The sequence below is a fragment of the Bombina bombina genome, chromosome 7, assembly GCF_027579735.1.
Source record: "Bombina bombina isolate aBomBom1 chromosome 7, aBomBom1.pri, whole genome shotgun sequence".
Lineage (NCBI taxonomy): Eukaryota > Metazoa > Chordata > Amphibia > Anura > Bombinatoridae > Bombina > Bombina bombina.
The window spans coordinates 450,691,195-450,712,561 of NC_069505.1; the positions used below are offsets into that span (position 1 = coordinate 450,691,195).

Consider the following 21,367-nt stretch of genomic DNA (forward strand, 5'->3'; position numbering starts at 1 on the left):
ACTAGCAAATAAACTTGCAACTTGGAAATACAATTCAATTAGAATAATATTAAAATGTACTGTGCCTTTAAGAAGCACAGAAGATCTATGACAGTTGAAAATTAATAAATTGAAACAGTTATAGCCTCAATCCTTGTAAACAACACAACTTTAGCAAAGGTTTAATCCCATTAGCAAAGATAACAAATTCTGAAAGCAGGAAACAAATTACAGAATAAACGTTTTTTATCTCAGTCAAACTATAATTCTCACAGCTCTGCTGAGAGAAATTACCTCCCTCAAAATAAGTTTTGAAGACCCCTGAGCTCTGTAGAGATGAACCGGATCATGCAGGGAATACAATGAGTTGCTGACTGAAATATTTGATGCATAGAAAAAGCGCCAAAAAACGGCCCCTCCCCCTCACACACAGCAGTGAGGGAGAACAGAAACTGTCAGAAAAACAGATTAAGCAACTGCCAAGTGGAAAAATAGTGCCCAAACATTTATTCACACAGTACCTCAGCAAATGAAAACGATTTTACATTCCAGCAAAAACGTTAAACATAATCTCTAGTTATTAAACAGCTTTATGTATTTCTTACAGTGTAATTCTAGTGAAGTACCATTCCCCAGAATACTGAAGTGTAAAGTATACATACATGACATTATATCGGTATGGCAGGATTTTCTCATCAATTCCATTGTCAGAAAATAAAAACTGCTACATACCTCTATGCAGATTCATCTGCCCGCTGTCCCCTGATCTGAAGTTTACCTCACTCCTCAGATGGCCGAGAACAGCAATATGATCTTAACTACTCCGGCTAAAATCATAGCAAAACTCTGGTAGATTCTTCTTCAAACTCTGCCAGAGAGGTAATAACACACTCCGGTGCTATTTTAAAATAACAAACTTTTGATTGAAGATATAAAACTAAGTATAATCACCATAGTCCTCTCACACATCCTATCTAGTCGTTGGGTGCAAGAGAATGACTGGGAGTGACGTAGAGGGGAGGAGCTATATGCAGCTCTGCTGGGTGAATCCTCTTGCACTTCCTGTTGGGGAGGAGTAATATCCCAGAAGTAATGATGACCCGTGGACTGATCACACTTAACAGAAGAAATAATATTATGTAGTAGTTCCCTCTGTGATACACACACCATATCCCCAGTACATTATACACAGATATATAATATTATGTAGTAGTTCCCTCTGACACACACACCATATCCCCAGTACATTATACACAGATATATAATATTATGTAGTAGTTCCCTCTGTGACACACATACCATATCCCCAGTACATTATACACAGATATATAATAGTATGTAGTAGTTCCCTCTCACACACACACCATATCCCCAGTACATTATACATAGATATATAATATTATGTAGTAGTTCCCTCTGACACACACACCATATCCCCAGTACATTATACACAGATATATAATATTATGTAGTAGTTCCCTCTGACACACACCCACCATATCCACAGTACATTATACACAGATATATAATATTATGTAGTAGTTCCCTCTGTGACACACACACCATATCCCCAGTACATTATACACAGATATATAATATTATGTAGTAGTTCCCTCTGTGACACACACACCATATCCCCAGTACATTATACACAGATATATAATATTATGTAGTAGTTCCCTCTGTAACACACACCATATCCCCAGTACATTATACAGATATATAATATTATGTAGTAGTTCCCTCTGACACACACACACCATATCCCCAGTACATTATACACAGATATATAATATTATGTAGTAGTTTCCTCTGTGACACACACACCATATCCCAAGTACATTATACACAGATATATAATATTATGTAGTAGTTCCCTCTGACACACACACACCATATCCCCAGTACATTATACACAGATATATAATATTATGTAGTAGTTCCCTCTGACACACACACACACCATATCCCCAGTACATTATACACAGATATATAATATTATGTAGTAGTTCCCTCTGTGACACACACACACCATATCCCAAGTACATTATACACAGATATATAATATTATGTAGTAGTTCCCTCTGACACACACACACACCATATCCCCAGTACATTATACACAGATATATAATATTATGTAGTAGTTACCTCTAACACACACACCATATCCCCAGTACATTATACACAAATATATAATATTATGTAGTAGTTCCCTCTAACACACACACCATATCCCCAGTACATTATACACAGATATATAATATTATGTAGTAGTTCCCTCTGTGACACATACACCATATCCCCAGTACATTATACACAGATATATAATATTATGTAGTAGTTCCCTCTGTGACACATACACCATATCCCCAGTACATTATACACAGATATATAATATTATGTAGTAGTTCCCTCTGTGACACATACACCATATCCCCAGTACATTATACACAGATATATAATATTATGTAGTAGTTCCCTCTGACACACACACCATATCCCCAGTACATTATACACAGATATATAATATTATGTAGTAGTTCCCTCTGACACACACACCATATCCCCAGTACATTATACACAGATATATAATATTATGTAGTAGTTCCCTCTGTGACACACACCATATCCCCAGTACATTATACACATATATAATATTATGTAGTAGTTCCCTCTGTTACACACACCATATCCCCAGTACATTATACACAGATATATAATATTATGTAGTAGTTCCCTCTGACACACACACCATATCCCCAGTACATTATACACAGATATATAATATTATGTAGTAGTTCCCTCTGACACACACACCATATCCCCAGTACATTATACACAGATATATATTATGTAGTAGTTCCCTCTGTGACACACACACCATATCCCCAGTACATTATACACAGATATATAATATTATGTAGTAGTTCCCTCTGACACACACACCATATCCCCAGTACATTATACACAGATATATATTATGTAGTAGTTCCCTCTGTGACACACACACCATATCCCCAGTACATTATACACAGATATATAATATTATGTAGTTCCCTCTGACACACACACACCATATCCCCAGTACATTATACACAGATATATAATATTATGTAGTAGTTCCCTCTGACACACACACCATATCCCCAGTACATTATACACAGATATATAATATTATGTAGTAGTTCCCTCTGACACACACACCATATCCCCAGTACATTATACACAGATATATAATATTATGTAGTAGTTCCCTCTGACACACACACACACACCATATCCCCAGTACATTATACACAGATATATAATATTATGTAGTAGTTCCCTCTGTGACACACACACCATATCCCCAGTACATTATACACAGATATATAATATTATGTAGTAGTTCCCTCTGTGACACACACACACCATATCCCCAGTACATTATACACAGATATATAATATTATGTAGTAGTTCCCTCTGACACACACCATATCCCCAGTACATTATACACAGATATATAATATTATGTAGTAGATCCCTCTGTGACACACACCATATCCCCAGTACATTATACACAGATATATAATATTATTTAGTAGTTCCCTCTGTGACACACACACCATATCCCCAGTACATTATACACAGATATATAATATTATGTAGTAGTTCCCTCTGTGACACACACACCATATCCCCAGTACATTATACACAGATATATAATATTATGTAGTAGTTCCCTCTGTGACACACACACCATATCCCCAGTACATTATACACAGTTATATAATATTATGTAGTAGTTCCCTCTGACACACACACACCATATCCCCAGTACATTATACACAGATATATAATATTATGTAGTAGTTCCCTCTGTGACACACACACCATATCCCCAGTACATTATACACAGATATATAATATTATGTAGTAGTTCCCTCTGACACACACACCATATCCCCAGTACATTATACACAGATATATAATATTATGTAGTATTTCCCTCTGTGACACACACACCATATCCCCAGTACATTATACACAGATATATAATATTATATAGTAGTTCCCTCTGACTCACACACCATATCCCCAGTACATTATACACAGATATATAATATTATGTAGTAGTTCCCTCTGTGACACACACACCATATCCCCAGTACATTATACACAGATATATAATATTATGTAGAGGTTCCCTCTCACACACACACCATATCCCCAGTACATTATACACAGATATATAATATTATGTAGTAGTTCCCTCTGACACACACACCATATCCCCAGTACATTATACACAGATATATAATATTTTGTAGTAGTTCCCTCTGACACACACACCATATCCCCAGTACATTATACAAAGATATATAATAGTATGTAGTAGTTCCCTCTGTGACACACACACCATATCCCCAGTACATTATCAACAGATATATAATAGTATGTAGTAGTTCCCTCTGACACACACACCATATCCTCAGTACATTATACACAGATATATAATATTATGTAGTAGTTCCCCCTGACACACACACACACACCATATCCCCAGTACATTATACACAGATATATAATATTATGTAGTAGTTCTCTCTGTGACACACACACCATATCCCCAGTACATTATACACAGATATATAATATTATGTAGTAGTTCCCTCTGTGACACACACACACACCATATCCCCAGTACATTATACACAGATATATAATATTATGTAGTAGTTCCCTCTGACACTCACACCATATCCCCAGTACATTATACACAGATATATAATATTATGTAGTATTTCCCTCTGTGACACACACACCATATCCCCAGTACATTATACACAGATATATAATATTATGTAGAGGTTCCCTCTCACACACACACCATATCCCCAGTACATTATACACAGATATATAATATTATGTAGTAGTTCCCTCTGACACACACACCATATCCCCAGTACATTATACACAGATATATAATATTTTGTAGTAGTTCCCTCTGACACACACACCATATCCCCAGTACATTATACAAAGATATATAATAGTATGTAGTAGTTCCCTCTGTGACACACACACCATATCCCCAGTACATTATCAACAGATATATAATAGTATGTAGTAGTTCCCTCTGACACACACACCATATCCTCAGTACATTATACACAGATATATAATATTATGTAGTAGTTCCCCCTGACACACACACACACACCATATCCCCAGTACATTATACACAGATATATAATATTATGTAGTAGTTCTCTCTGTGACACACACACCATATCCCCAGTACATTATACACAGATATATAATATTATGTAGTAGTTCCCTCTGTGACACACACACACCATATCCCCAGTACATTATACACAGGTATATAATATTATGTAGTAGTTCCCTCTGTGACACACACACCATATCCCCAGTACATTATACACAGATATATAATATTATGTAGTAGTTCCCTCTGACACACACACCATATCCCCATTTCATTATACACAGATATATAATATTATGTAGTAGTTCCCTCTGTGACACACACACCATATCCCCAGTACATTATACACAGATATATAATAGTATGTAGTAGTTCCCTCTGTGACACACACACACACACCATATCCCCAGTACATTATACACAGATATATAATATTATGTATTAGTTCCCTCTGACACACACACCATATCCCCATTTCATTATACACAGATATATAATATTATGTAGTAGTTCCCTCTGTGACACACACACCATATCCTCAGTACATTATACACAGATATATAATAGTATGTAGTAGTTCCCTCTAACACACACACACCATATCCCCAGTACATTATACACAGATATATAATATTATGTAGTAGTTCCCTCTGTGACACACACACCATATCCCCAGTACATTATAAACAGATATATAATATTATGTAGTAGTTCCCTCTCACACACACACCATATCCCCAGTACATTATACACAGATATATAATATTATGTAGTAGTTCCCTCTGACACACACACCATATCCCCAGTACATTATACACAGATATGTAATATTATGTAGTTGTTCCCTCTGACACACACACACACCATATCCCCAGTACATTATCAACAGATATATAATAGTATGTAGTAGTTCCCTCTGAGACACACACCATATCCTCAGTACATTATACACAGATATATAATATTATGTAGTAGTTCCCTCTGTGACACACACACCATATCCCCAGTACATTATCCACATATATATAATAGTATGTAGTAGTTCCCTCTGAGACACACACCATATCCTCAGTACATTATACACAGATATATAATATTATGTAGTAGTTCCCTCTGTGACACACACACCATATCCCCAGTACATTATACACAGATATATAATATTATGTAGTAGTTCCCTCTGACACACCATATCCCTAGTACATTATACACAGATATATAATATTATGGAGTAGTTCCCTCTGTGACACACACACACACAAACCATATCCCCAGTACATTATACACAGATATATAATATTATGTAGTAGTTCCCTCTGTGACACACACACCATATCCCCAGTACATTATACACAGATATATAATATTATGTAGTAGTTCCCTCTGTGACACACACACCATATCCCCAGTACATTATACAGAGATATATAATATTATGTAGTAGTTCCCTCTGTGACACACACACCATATCCCCAGTACATTATACACAGATATATAATATTATGTATTAGTTCACTCTGTGACACACACACTATATCCCCAGTACATTATACACAGATATATAATATAATGTAGTAGTTCCCTCTGTGACACACACACCATATCCCCAGTACATTATACACAGATATATAATATTATGTATTAGTTCCCTCTGTGACACACACACCATATCCCCTGTACATTATACACAGATATATAATATTATGTAGTAGTTCCCTCTGACACACACACACCATATCCCCAGTGCATTATACACAGATATATAATATCATGTAGTAGTTCCCTCTGTGACACACACACCATATCCCCAGTACATTATACACAGATATATAATATTATGTAGTAGTTCCCTCTATGACACACACACCATATCCCCAGTACATTATACACAGATATATAATATTATGTAGTAGTTCCCTCTGTGACACACACACACCATATCCCCAGTACATTATACACAGATATATAATATTATGTAGTAGTTCCCTCTGTGACACACACACCATATCCCCAGTACATTATACACAGATATATAATATTATGTATTAGTTCCCTCTGTGACACACACACCATATCCCCTGTACATTATACACAGATATATAATATTACCGTATTGTTCCGCATATAGGTCGCACTTTTTTCGCTTGATTTGTAGCTTTAAATGTGCAGTGCGGCCTATATGCGGGGTGCGGCCTATAATCGGGTGCTTATTGGCAAATTTGTACTTGCGCAGTACAGCCGAACTTCCGGTGCACCCTGTGGCCTTATGGGGATTGTAGTCCGCTGGAGTTGGATAGTTTTGCAACATTTTACAAAGGTAATTGGTTTGGATAATGAGCAGGACGCTCATATGCAGGAGCCGCCACTGTGAAGGTGTGTAATGATGCGGTAATGCTGTGTAATACTGTGCTGAGCACAGTGTAATTTGGAGCTTGGGCTTATGAGGGAGGAAGTGAGTGGAGCACACAATGTCCCATATGAGTCCGTTTTGCTACTGATATTGTCAGGTAAGAAAGTGCTTTTATCCCCATCACATCGTACCTGCTAAAAATGTACCAGTACATACAAAATTATTTAATATGTTAAAATAAAAAATGGAAAGATGCTGTACTCCTTAGTACTGGTAATTTCAAATGTGAAAAAAAGCCTTTATTCAGCCATTACAGCTTTAATGGCTGAATAAAGGTTTTTTTTTACATTTGAAATTACTGAGGAGTGCAGCATCTTTCCTTGTTTTTCTTTTTTCTATACACTTGGGGAAGTGTAAAAGTATCCCCTGGGAGCTGACACCCTGCATTGGGACTCATTGCTTGCACATTGTGTGCGTTTTCTTTAAATTTTTTATTTCTTCAAAATGGCACCCAAACTTTAAGGGTGCGGCCTATAATCAGATGTGGCCTATATGCGGCACAATACGGGTATGTAGTAGTTCCCTCTGACACACACACACACCATATCCCCAGTACATTATACACAGATATATAATATTATGTAGTAGTTCCCTCTGTGACACACACACTATATCCCCAGTACATTATACACAGATATATAATATTATGTAGTAGTTCCCTCTGTGACACACACACACCATATCCCCAGTACATTATACACAGATATATAATATTATGTAGTAGTTCCCTCTGTGACACACACACACCATATCCCCAGTACATTATACACAGATATATAATATTATGTAGTAGTTCCCTCTGTGACACACACACCATATCCCCAGTACATTATACACAGATATATAATATTATGTAGTAGTTCCCTCTATGACACACACACCATATCCCCAGTACATTATACACAGATATATAATATTATGTAGTAGTTCCCTCTGTGACACACACACACCATATCCCCAGTACATTATACACAGATATATAATATTATGTAGTAGTTCCCTCTGTTACACACACACCATATCCCCAGTACATTATACACAGATATATAATATTATGTAGTAGTTCCCTCTGTGACACACACACACACACACCATATCCCCAGTACATTATACACAGATATATAATATTATGTAGTAGTTCCCTCTGTTACACACACACCATATCCCCAGTACATTATACACAGATATATAATATTATGTATTAGTTCCCTCTGACACTCACACCATATCCCCAGTACATTATACACAGATATATAATATTATGTAGTAGTTCCCTGTGACACACACCATATCCCCAATACATTATACACAGATATATAATATTATGTAGTAGTTCCCTCTGACATACACACACACACACCATATCCCCAGTACATTATACACAGATATATAATATTATGTAGTAGTTCCCTCTGACACACACACCATATCCCCAGTACATTATACACAGATATATAATATTATGTAGTAGTTCCCTCTGACACACACACCATATCCCCAGTACATTATACACAGATATATAATATTATGTAGTAGTTCCCGCTGACACACACACACCATATCCCCAGTATATTATACACAGATATATAATATGTAGTAGTTCCCTCTGTGACACACACACCATATCCCCAGTACATTATACACAGATATATAATATTATGTAGTAGTTCCCTCTGTGACACACACACCATATCCCCAGTACATTATACACAGATATATAATATTATGTAGTAGTTCCCTGTGACACACACCATATCCCCAATACATTATACACAGATATATAATATTATGTAGTAGTTCCCTCTGACATACACACACACACACCATATCCCCAGTACATTATACACAGATATATAATATTATGTAGTAGTTCCCTCTGACACACACACCATATCCCCAGTACATTATACACAGATATATAATATTATGTAGTAGTTCCCGCTGACACACACACACCATATCCCCAGTATATTATACACAGATATATAATATTATGTAGTAGTTCCCTCTGTGACACACACACCATATCCCCAGTACATTATACACAGATATATAATATTATGTAGTAGTTCCCTCTGTGACACACACACCATATCCCCAGTACATTATACACAGATATATAATATTATGTAGTAGTTCCCTCTGTGACACACACACCATATCCCCAGTACATTATACACAGATATATAATATTATGTAGTAGTTCCCTCTGTGACACACACACCATATCCCCAGTACATTATACACAGATATATAATATTATGTAGTAGTTCCCTCTGTGACACACACACCATATCCCCAGTACATTATACACAGATATATAATATTAGGTAGTAGTTCCCTCTGTGACACACACACCATATCCCCAGTATATTATACACAGATATATAATATTATGTAGTAGTTCCCTCTGTGACACACACACCATATCCCCAGTACATTATACACAGATATATAATATTATGTAGTAGTTCCCTCTGTGACACACACACCATATCCCCAGTATATTATACACAGATATATAATATTATGTAGTAGTTCCCTCTGACACACACACACCATATCCCCAATACATTATACACAGATATATAATATTATGTAGTAGTTCCCTCTGTGACACACACACCATATCCCCAGTACATTATACACAGATATATAATATTATGTAGTAGTTCCCTCTGACACACACACCATATCCCCAGTACATTATACACAGATATATAATATTATGTAGTAGTTCCCTCTGTGACACACACACCATATCCCCAGTATATTATACACAGATATATAATATTATGTAGTAGTTCCCTCTGACACACACACACACCATATCCCCAGTACATTATACACATATATATAATATTATGTAGTAGTTCCCTCTGTGACACACACACACCATATCCCCAATACATTATACACAGATATATAATATTATGTAGTAGTTCCCTCTGTGACACACACACCATATCCCCAGTACATTATACACAGATATATAATATTATGTAGTAGTTCCCTCTGACACACACACCATATCCCCAGTACATTATACACAGATATATAATATTATGTAGTAGTTCCCTCTGTGACACACACACCATATCCCCAGTACATTATACACAGATATATAATATTATGTAGTAGTTCCCTCTGTGACACACACACCATATCCCCAGTACATTATACACAGATATATAATATTATGTAGTAGTTCCATCTGACACACACACCATATCCCCAGTACATTATACACAGATATATAATATTATGTAGTAGTTCCCTCTGAGACACACACACCATATCCCCAGTACATTATACACAGATATATAATATTATGTAGTAGTTCCCTCTGTGACACACACACCATATCCCCAGTACATTATACACAGATATATAATATTATGTAGTAGTTCCCTCTGAGACACACACACCATATCCCCAGTACATTATACACAGATATATAATATTATGTAGTAGTTCCCTCTGTGACACACACACCATATCCCCAGTACATTATACACAGATATATAATATTATGTAGTAGTTCCCTCTGTGACACATACACCATATCCCCAGTACATTATACACAGATATATAATATTATGTAGTAGTTCCCTCTGTGACACACACACCATATCCCCAGTACATTATACACAGATATATAATATTATATAGTAGTTCCCTCTGTGACACACACACCATATCCCCAGTACATTATACACAGATATATAATATTATATAGTAGTTCCCTCTGTGACACATACACCATATCCCCAGTACATTATACACAGATATATAATATTATGTAGTAGTTCCCTCTGTGACACACACACCATATCCCCAGTACATTATACACAGATATATAATATTATGTAGTAGTTCCCTCTGAGACACACACACCATATCCCCAGTACATTATACACAGATATATAATATTATGTAGTAGTTCCCTCTGTGACACACACACCATATCCCCAGTACATTATACACAGATATATAATATTATGTAGTAGTTCCCTCTGTGACACATACACCATATCCCCAGTACATTATACACAGATATATAATATTATGTAGTAGTTCCCTCTGTGACACACACACCATATCCCCAGTACATTATACACAGATATATAATATTATATAGTAGTTCCCTCTGTGACACACACACCATATCCCCAGTACATTATACACAGATATATAATATTATATAGTAGTTCCCTCTGTGACACATACACCATATCCCCAGTACATTATACACAGATATATAATATTATGTAGTAGTTCCCTCTGTGACACACACACCATATCCCCAGTACATTATACACAGATATATAATATTATGTAGTAGTTCCCTCTGTGACACACACACCCAGAGGCATAACTTTTTTCACTTTCTGCAATGAGATTTTTTTAGTGAAACATTTTCTGCAGGTCATTTTTAAATAAAATTCAATTTTAAATTAGTCAGTTACACTAAAGCACCAGTTCAATTGCAATGTGTTGGTTAACTAAAATATAAAACAATTTTTAACGTTTTATAATATAGTGCAGTAGTTGACAAAACAAAACAAAATTGTAAAATGTCTCTTGAAAACATTTGTTTCCTTTTCTCTTGGTCGAACAAAGAAATGTAGTAATAAAAAAAGGTGCAATGCTCATAAGAATATCTTACATTCAGAACAAACAGCTTTGCAGACTGGGAAAGGCTAGGGGGGGTTGATCAAATCTCTGAGAGCCAGTTAATAAATGCACTGCTGCTTAGCAGCGCTACTGCATATTTGACTGTTAACTTCAAACAGCACTTTCCTCTGGATGCACTGTGTTATTAAACACTTACAAAGTGCAGCCAGAGCACAGCTCTGTTTGATGTGAAGCAGAGCTGCGAAGTTAAAGCGCTAACAGTTTCTGCATGTGTTCTGTTCTTTCTACAGACATGCTGCATTTTCTGCGATGACATCTTAGATCACTGTATGTTCTGCCTTGGGGCACACACACCATATCCCCAATACATTATACACAGATATATAATATTATGTAGTAGTTCCCTCTGTGACACACACACCATATCCCCAGTACATTATACACAGATATATAATATTATGTAGTAGTTCCCTCTGTTACACACACACACTATATCCCCAGTACATTATACACAGATATATAATATAATGTAGTAGTTCTCTCTGTGACACACACACACCATATCCCTAGTACATTATACACAGATATATAATATTATGTAGTAGTTCCCTCTGTTACACACACACACTATATCCCCAGTACATTATACACAGATATATAATATAATGTAGTAGTTCTCTCTGTGACACACACACACTATATCCCCAGTACATTATACACAGATATATAATATAATGTAGTAGTTCTCTCTGTGACACACACACACCATATCCCTAGTACATTATACACATATATATAATATTATGTAGTAGTTCCCTCTGACACACACCATATCCCCAGTACATTATACACAGATATATAATATTATGTAGTAGTTCTCTCTGTGACACACACCATATCCCCAGTACATTATACACAGATATATAATATTATGTAGTAGTTCCCTCTGACACACACCATATCCCCAGTACATTATACACAGATATATAATATAATGTAGTAGTTCTCTCTGTGACACACACACCATATCCCTAGTACATTATACACATATATATAATATTATGTAGTAGTTCCCTCTGACACACACACCATATCCCCAGTACATTATACACAGATATATAATATTATGTAGTAGTTCCCTCTGAGACACCATATCCCCAGTACATTATACACACATATACAATATTATGTAGTAGTTTCCTATGTGACACACACACCATATCCCCATTTCATTATACACAGATATATAATATTATATAGTAGTTCCCTCTGACACACACACACCATATCCCCAGTACATTATACACAGATATATAATATTATGTAGTAGTTCCCTCTGTGACACACACACACCATATCCCCAGTACATTATACACAGATATATAATATTATGTAGTAGTTCCCTCTGTGACACACACACACACCATATCCCCAGTACATTATACACAGATATATAATATTATGTAGTAGTTCCCTCTGTGACACACACACCATATCCCCAGTACATTATACACAGATATAGACGAGATAGAAAGAGAGGCGCCAGACCCATAAAGCAGTAACGTTTGGATGTAGAGACAAATAACATGCAAAAAATCCCCCTGTTACAGTACCAACAGGATACCAAGGTTAATACCAGATGAACAACGTCCTGCATAGGGAATCAGCAATTCACAAACCAGCCAGTTTTCAGGTTTCAACAGAATATCTCCTTTATTTGAAGGCAGCACACAGATTTATACACCCTCGCTTCAGGTTACAAAGGGCATTGGTTTAACAGTAAAGCAAACATATGAACAATGCATCAAACAATTGTCTATTCACAGGTAAAACAGATTAACATATTAAGTTAATTAACTAGGGAAGAACGTTTACTCAGACAATCTGATGTTGGGCAGTCTAGTTAACATAATCACACAAGGACACAATCAGTTTACCCAGACAGACTCCTGAGACACAATCAGATCTTAAACATACATAGAATACATCTTATTACAGAATATAGGAACAGTTCTTATTAGCTATAAAGTCTTTTATGCCCACTTTGCTTATAGAGTCACAATTGCTCCCACAAGGGGCACTCACACCCTGTACCCATCCTGTATTTATGGATACAGGGTGACATAGACATAAGACAGAGGTATGAAAGTACATGGGGTGTCCAGCATATAAAATTCCATATTTCCATGCAGTCTCTGGGTATCCTTAAGCCCATGTACCTCCAGCCCAAAGAATGTTCCATAACAGGCCCTCCAATGTACAGTGGCAAGATTGGTTTTGTCACATCTCTCCCCTTTTCCAAACAGACTAACAGGGTATCTGACCTCCTGCCGGTCAGTGCCCTGGTTAGTCCAGCAACCCACCCATAAAACACAATTAGTAGTACAGCCCACCCACAATAAATGGTTACTACACCTGAGTACGGGGAAAACTTGTCCATGTCCAGGTGCCTCACCACAGCTGTGTGGGGGACTGGTACGCTGAATTGGTGGGTTGCGAGGTGGGCAGAGACCAGCTGTACTCTGCCCGGGTGCCAGCACTACCATGGAAGTAGCCTGGTGGGAGCCTGGTTGCTGGAGGGGAAGACCGACTGTCTCCCCTTCGGATACATAGCTGTGCTGCTGGAGGGGGAGACCAATCGTCTCCCCTTTGGCTAAACAGCCGTGTTGCTGGGGGACAGGACCATCAAACTCCTCTCCCTCTGGTTTGTCATGCTCGGCTGTCCAGGGTATATACTGTGGCATATACCACCAGAGCGCCTGGTAGGCATGTCAGTTTGCTGGGACAATCCATCTGTATTCCCGTTATGAGAGAGAATTCCTGTCCATACAAACAAGGGTTCAAATTCCTCAGTGCCCAGACCAGGGCCAAACAGTCCTTCAAAATCCCATCAGCTTCTTTACGAGTTTTCTGTACCTGCTCTTTATAGGTATCCACAATCCCTTCATACTGACATAGGGTGCCCTTGAGTTGCTGCACCTCACTATGAGCCAGCGTCAGCTTCTCCTCCAGTGTCACTAAGTTTGTCTTTAATGTTTCATGTTCCACTCTCAAGCTGGTGTTTTCTGCAGTCTGTCGGTGCAGCTTGTCTAGCAGAGATTCCTGTTCTAAACGTGCTTTTTCCTCTGCGCTCCTCTTCTCCTTCATCAGCGCATTGTAACGGGACCTCCACATATCAATAGCGGATAGAGATTTACTGAGCTCAGCGTCCTGGGGCTTAGCAGCAGGTGGGTCAGTCTCTGCTGCACGGATCTGGGCACGGGTAGTCACAGAGTTAACATCAGCGGGACCCATAGGAGCGTAGGCAGAAACAAGGGGGGCCAAGTCATTTCCAAGAAGAACATCAGCAGGTAAGTCCTTCTTGACCCCCACATTCACAGGTCTAGCGCCCACTCCCCAATCCAAATGTACCCTGGCAACAGGTAGGCTGAACACATCGCCCCCTGCTACCCTCACAGCCACAGTGTCTCCAGTGTACTGTTTCTCAGACACCAAGTTCTTTTGAAGCAAGGTCATGGTAGCACCAGTATCCCGTAGACCACTGACCTTCTTCCCATTCACTTTAACCAGTTGCCGGTTATTCCGGTGGGCAGCTTGCACAAGGTCTGTCTCATGTAGGATGCTCCAGCATTCTTGCGCCTCTACGTAGCGGGCCGCAGGCTGAGGATTACGTGGGATTCCGCCGGCGGGTCTTCTCCAGGACTGCGCTTGGTTCGCTGCGTTTAGGGGACACTCTGGTCTTTTGTGCCCTAGTTGCTTACATCTAAAGCACCGAATAGGTTGTGAGTAGCCCCGCAAATTGAACAGGGCTCTCTGAGGGTAGTTCGTGGCCGGAGGCCGTGTGGTATAGCGGTGCGCCGGGGTTTGGTAACTGGCAGCTGCTGGGGTGACTGGGGGTCTGTACTCCACTCTAGCAGGGGGCTTAGTGGTAGCAATGTCCAGTTTGCGGGCATCCGTATACTCATCTGCCAAGCGAGCCGCTTCCTGCAGGGTGGAGGGTTTACGGTCCCGAACCCACTCTCGAACTCCTGCGGGTAATTTGTCGAAGCAATGTTCCAACAGGAATAGCTGCAGCACCTCTTCCCCAGATATGGCTTGGCACCCCGCTATCCAGTGAGCTGCTGTGCGGTGCACCTTACATGCCCACTCAAGGTAGGAATCTCCAGCTAATTTAACAGTGTCTCTGAACCGTCTCCGGTATGCCTCCGGTGTAACCGCATACCTGGAGAGCAGAGCCTCTTTTACAGTATTATAATCCCTGACTTCCTCATCTGGAATGGCCCGAAAAGCCTCTCTGGCCCGGCCGGATAATTTTCCAGATAATATCGTGACCCAGTCCTCTGCGGGTACCTTGTGTAGTGCACATTGCCTCTCAAAATCCGCAAGGTACCCATCAATCTCTCCTTCTGTTTCCAGGAAGTTTTTAAAAGCTGCAAAATTTACTTTTCTCTTTTCCATCTTAGTCAGTATTGTAATAATCCCCCTCTTCCTGAGGTTACTGGCTTGTGTAGTTGCTCTTCTGGGCGATAAGGTTCATTCCGTCGCTGCCACCAATGTTACAGTACCAACAGGATACCAAGGTTAATACCAGATGAACAACGTCCTGCATAGGGAATCAGCAATTCACAAACCAGCCAGTTTTCAGGTTTCAACAGAATATCTCCTTTATTTGAAGGCAGCACACAGATTTATACACCCTCGCTTCAGGTTACAAAGGGCATTGGTTTAACAGTAAAGCAAACATATGAACAATGCATCAAACAATTGTCTATTCACAGGTAAAACAGATTAACATATTAAGTTAATTAACTAGGGAAGAACGTTTACTCAGACAATCTGATGTTGGGCAGTCTAGTTAACATAATCACACAAGGACACAATCAGTTTACCCAGACAGACTCCTGAGACACAATCAGATCTTAAACATACATAGAATACATCTTATTACAGAATATAGGAACAGTTCTTATTAGCTATAAAGTCTTTTATGCCCACTTTGCTTATAGAGTCACAATTGCTCCCACAAGGGGCACTCACACCCTGTACCCATCCTGTATTTATGGATACAGGGTGACATAGACATAAGACAGAGGTATGAAAGTACATGGGGTGTCCAGCATATAAAATTCCATATTTCCATGCAGTCTCTGGGTATCCTTAAGCCCATGTACCTCCAGCCCAAAGAATGTTCCATAACAGGCCCTCCAATGTACAGTGGCAAGATTGGTTTTGTCACACCCCCCTTCTAGAGTGGATACTCACAATTGTAGCGGCACTTAGAGTGTGCCCTTCACTGCGAGTCGGGACCGTTGTGAGTCGCCCGACAGACACCCCCAGGCAGATGACGTCACTGGTGAAGCTCCAATAGGCTGTAGGCTGTATCGATCTGTGGGATCTCCTTGGGCTCAGCTGAAACTATCAGCGCTCAGTGTCACCATGGGAGTGTGTAAACGATAACCTTATTGACGGTCAGCAAACAGGTATTCAAAGACACAGGAGCACAAAGGTGAAAGTAAAATCTTGGTTTATTAGGATAAAAACAAACAGCAACGCGTTTCCCGGCTACAATGCCGCTTCATCAGGCTGTATCATATCATACCATTACTCTCCTTAAATACCTTATGTGCACCTGTCTGAGGGCGGTCTTACAGCTACTACCTGCCTTCCTATCCAAATGTTAACTCTTAACTATCCGACCTTTTATCAAATGAATCTAAAGCTAGGGGAAAAAAAGTATATATATTTTTCTTCTTTTTTCATTTTGCCATGTATGCAAATTGGATATAATCAAAATACGTGGTACTTAGAAAATTTGCTAATACAATATGTTGTGCTATACATGACTTATTAAGCATTTCTCAGAATAATTCACATGAATACAGACTCTTAGTATTTTGCCATATGTATCAAAAGCTTTGTAAAAGATACAAATATAATAAAATAATATAAAATAATGCAATAGTATGTTCTAGAGCTTAGGTTCATTTTAATTGATTCTGATATATGTTAAGTCATTCATTGTATAACCTACCACTATGGTGATTTTAATTTTAAATTTTAGCAATTTTAGTTTTTGATTCCTACTATTGCATTATTTTATATTATTTTATTATATTTATTATATTTGTATCTTTTACAAAGCTTTTGATACATATGGCAAAATACTAAGAGAGTCTGTATTCATGTGAATTATTCTGAGAAATGCTTAATAAGTCATGTATCGCACAACATATTGTATTAGCAAATTTTCTAAGTACCACGTATTTTGATTATATCCAATTTGCATACATGGCAAAATGAAAAAAGAAGAAAAATATATATACTTTTTTTCCCCTAGCTTTAGATTCATTTGATAAAAGGTCGGATAGTTAAGAGTTAACATTTGGATAGGAAGGCAGGTAGTAGCTGTAAGACCGCCCTCAGACAGGTGCACATAAGGTATTTAAGGAGAGTAATGGTATGATATGATACAGCCTGATGAAGCGGCATTGTAGCCGGGAAACGCGTTGCTGTTTGTTTTTATCCTAATAAACCAAGATTTTACTTTCACCTTTGTGCTCCTGTGTCTTTGAATACCTGTTTGCTGACCGTCAATAAGGTTATCGTTTACACACTCCCATGGTGACACTGAGCGCTGATAGTTTCAGCTGAGCCCAAGGAGATCCCACAGATCGATACAGCCTACAGCCTATTGAAGCTCCACCAGTGACGTCATCTGCCTGGGGGTGTCTGTCGGGCGACTCACAACGGTCCCGACTCGCAGTGAAGGGCACGCTCTAAGTGCCGCTACAATTGTGAGTATCCACTCTAGAAGGGGGGATTTTTTTGCATGTTATTTGTCTCTACATCCAAACGTTACTGCTTTATGGGTCTGGCGCCTCTCTTTCTATCTCGTCTGTACATGTAGGATTCCTCTGGGAGTTCGTCTGGAGAGCGCAGCCTTTACACCAAGCCCACCGGAACGGAATCATTATCCAGCAGCGCACCTCTTGAGGATAGTTGGATTATCCGTACTTAATATACACAGATATATAATATTATGTAGTAGTTCCCTCTGTGACACACACACCATATGCCCAGTACATTATACACAGATATATAATAGTATGTAGTAGTTCCCTCTGACACACAAACACCATATCCCCAGTACATTATACAAAGATATATAATATTATGTAGTAGTTCCGTCTGACACACACACCATATCCCCAGTACATAATACACAGATATATAATATTATGTAGTAGTTCCCTCTGACACACACACCATAACCCCAGATATTTAACACTATACAGAGCACCAGTACAGTATACATAGATATTTAACACTATGCAGAGCACCAGTACACTATATACAGACATATAACACTATAAAGAGCACCAGTACATTATACACAGATATATAACACTATACAGAACACCAGTACACTATATACAGACATATAACACTATACAGCGCCCCAGTACACTATATACAGACATATACCACTATACAGAGCACCAGTACAGTATACAGTACACAGATATATAACACTATACAGAGCACCAGTAGATTATACACAGATATATAACATTATACACAGATATATAACTCTATACACAGCACATTATACACAGATATATAAAACTCTATACACAGCACATTATACACAGATATATAACACTATACACAGCACATTATACACAGATATATAACACTATACACAGCACATTATACACAGATATATAACACTATACACAGATATATAACACTATACACAGCACATTATACACAGCACCAGCACATTATACACAGATATATAACACTATACACAGATATATAACACTATACACAGATATATAACACTATACACAGCACATTATACACAGATATATAACACTATACACAGCACATTATACACAGATATATAACACTATACACAGCACATTATACACAGATATATAACACTATACACAGCACCAGCACATTATACACAGATATATAACACTATACAGAGCAACAGTACTCTACACACATATATAACACTATACAGAGCACAAGTACCGTATACACAGATATATAACACTATACAGAGCACCAGTACATTATACACAGATATATAACACTATACAGAGCACCGGCATATTATACACAGATATATAACACTATACAGAGCCCCAGTACACTATATACAGACATATACCACTATACAGAGCACCAGTACAGTATACACAGATCTATAACACTATACAGAGCACCAGTACACTATAGACAGACAAATAACACTATACAGAGCACCAGTACAGTATACAGTACACAGATATATAACACTATACAGAGCCCCAGTACACTATATACAGACATATATAACACTATACAGAGCACCAGTACAGTATACAGACATATAAGATATAACACTATACAGACATAAGCTATAATAGACCTGTCAGTAACAAAATAAAAAGGACATTGTTTACAGTCACCTACATAAACCCACCATTTTGATGTGAGACGGTAAAGCTAGTTCCACTTCTGCTACAAGAGAAGAGAAGCAATGTCACATGACCGCAAGGGTCAAATTGTGTTTATTCTCCCGCCCAGTTAATCCCTTCTGCCCTATTTGTTCTCTTCAGTCATGTGACTGATGTTATATCACAGGTCCTTTACCTGGATGGGAACTAGTTGCTATTAGTGTAACGTTGTAGTTACAGGAAGGTATCTTCTAATTTAGGAAAGACACCTTTGTATTGTGTTATATAACTTCATATAACTGTATATACTGTGCTGAAGTCTTTATAATATATACCGTATATAAGGTGCCTGGGAAGGAACTGTGTGCGTTTTTGTCAGTTAGAGAGAACCTCTTTATAATATTATTTATATATCTGTATATTAAGTACTGAGGAGGGGCTGTGTGTAAGACAGAGGGAACCTCTCTATAATATATATCTGTATATAAGGTATTGGGGAGGGGCTGTGTGTGTGAGACAGAGGGAACCTTTCTATAATTAATATTATATATCTGTATATAAAGGTACTGGGGAGGGGCTGTGTGTGTGAGTGAGACAGAGGGAACCTCTCTATAATATTATATATCTGTATATAAGGTACTGGGAAGGGGTTGTGTGTGTGTGAGACAGAGGGA

The 21,367-nt window shown here is 38.1% G+C and overlaps 1 protein-coding gene across 1 annotated transcript in view; it reads right to left on the reverse strand.

Annotated features, from left to right (window-relative positions):
• The window catches only part of LOC128666687 (oocyte zinc finger protein XlCOF6.1-like), a 192,720-nt gene extending 171,974 nt beyond the window's left edge, over positions 1-20,746 (reverse strand). The window contains exon 1 of the mRNA XM_053721416.1: positions 20,720-20,746. The gene's annotated coding sequence lies outside the window, so the exon portion shown is untranslated. The remainder of the gene's footprint in view (positions 1-20,719) is intronic.
• Between the last annotated feature and the right edge of the window lie 621 nt (positions 20,747-21,367).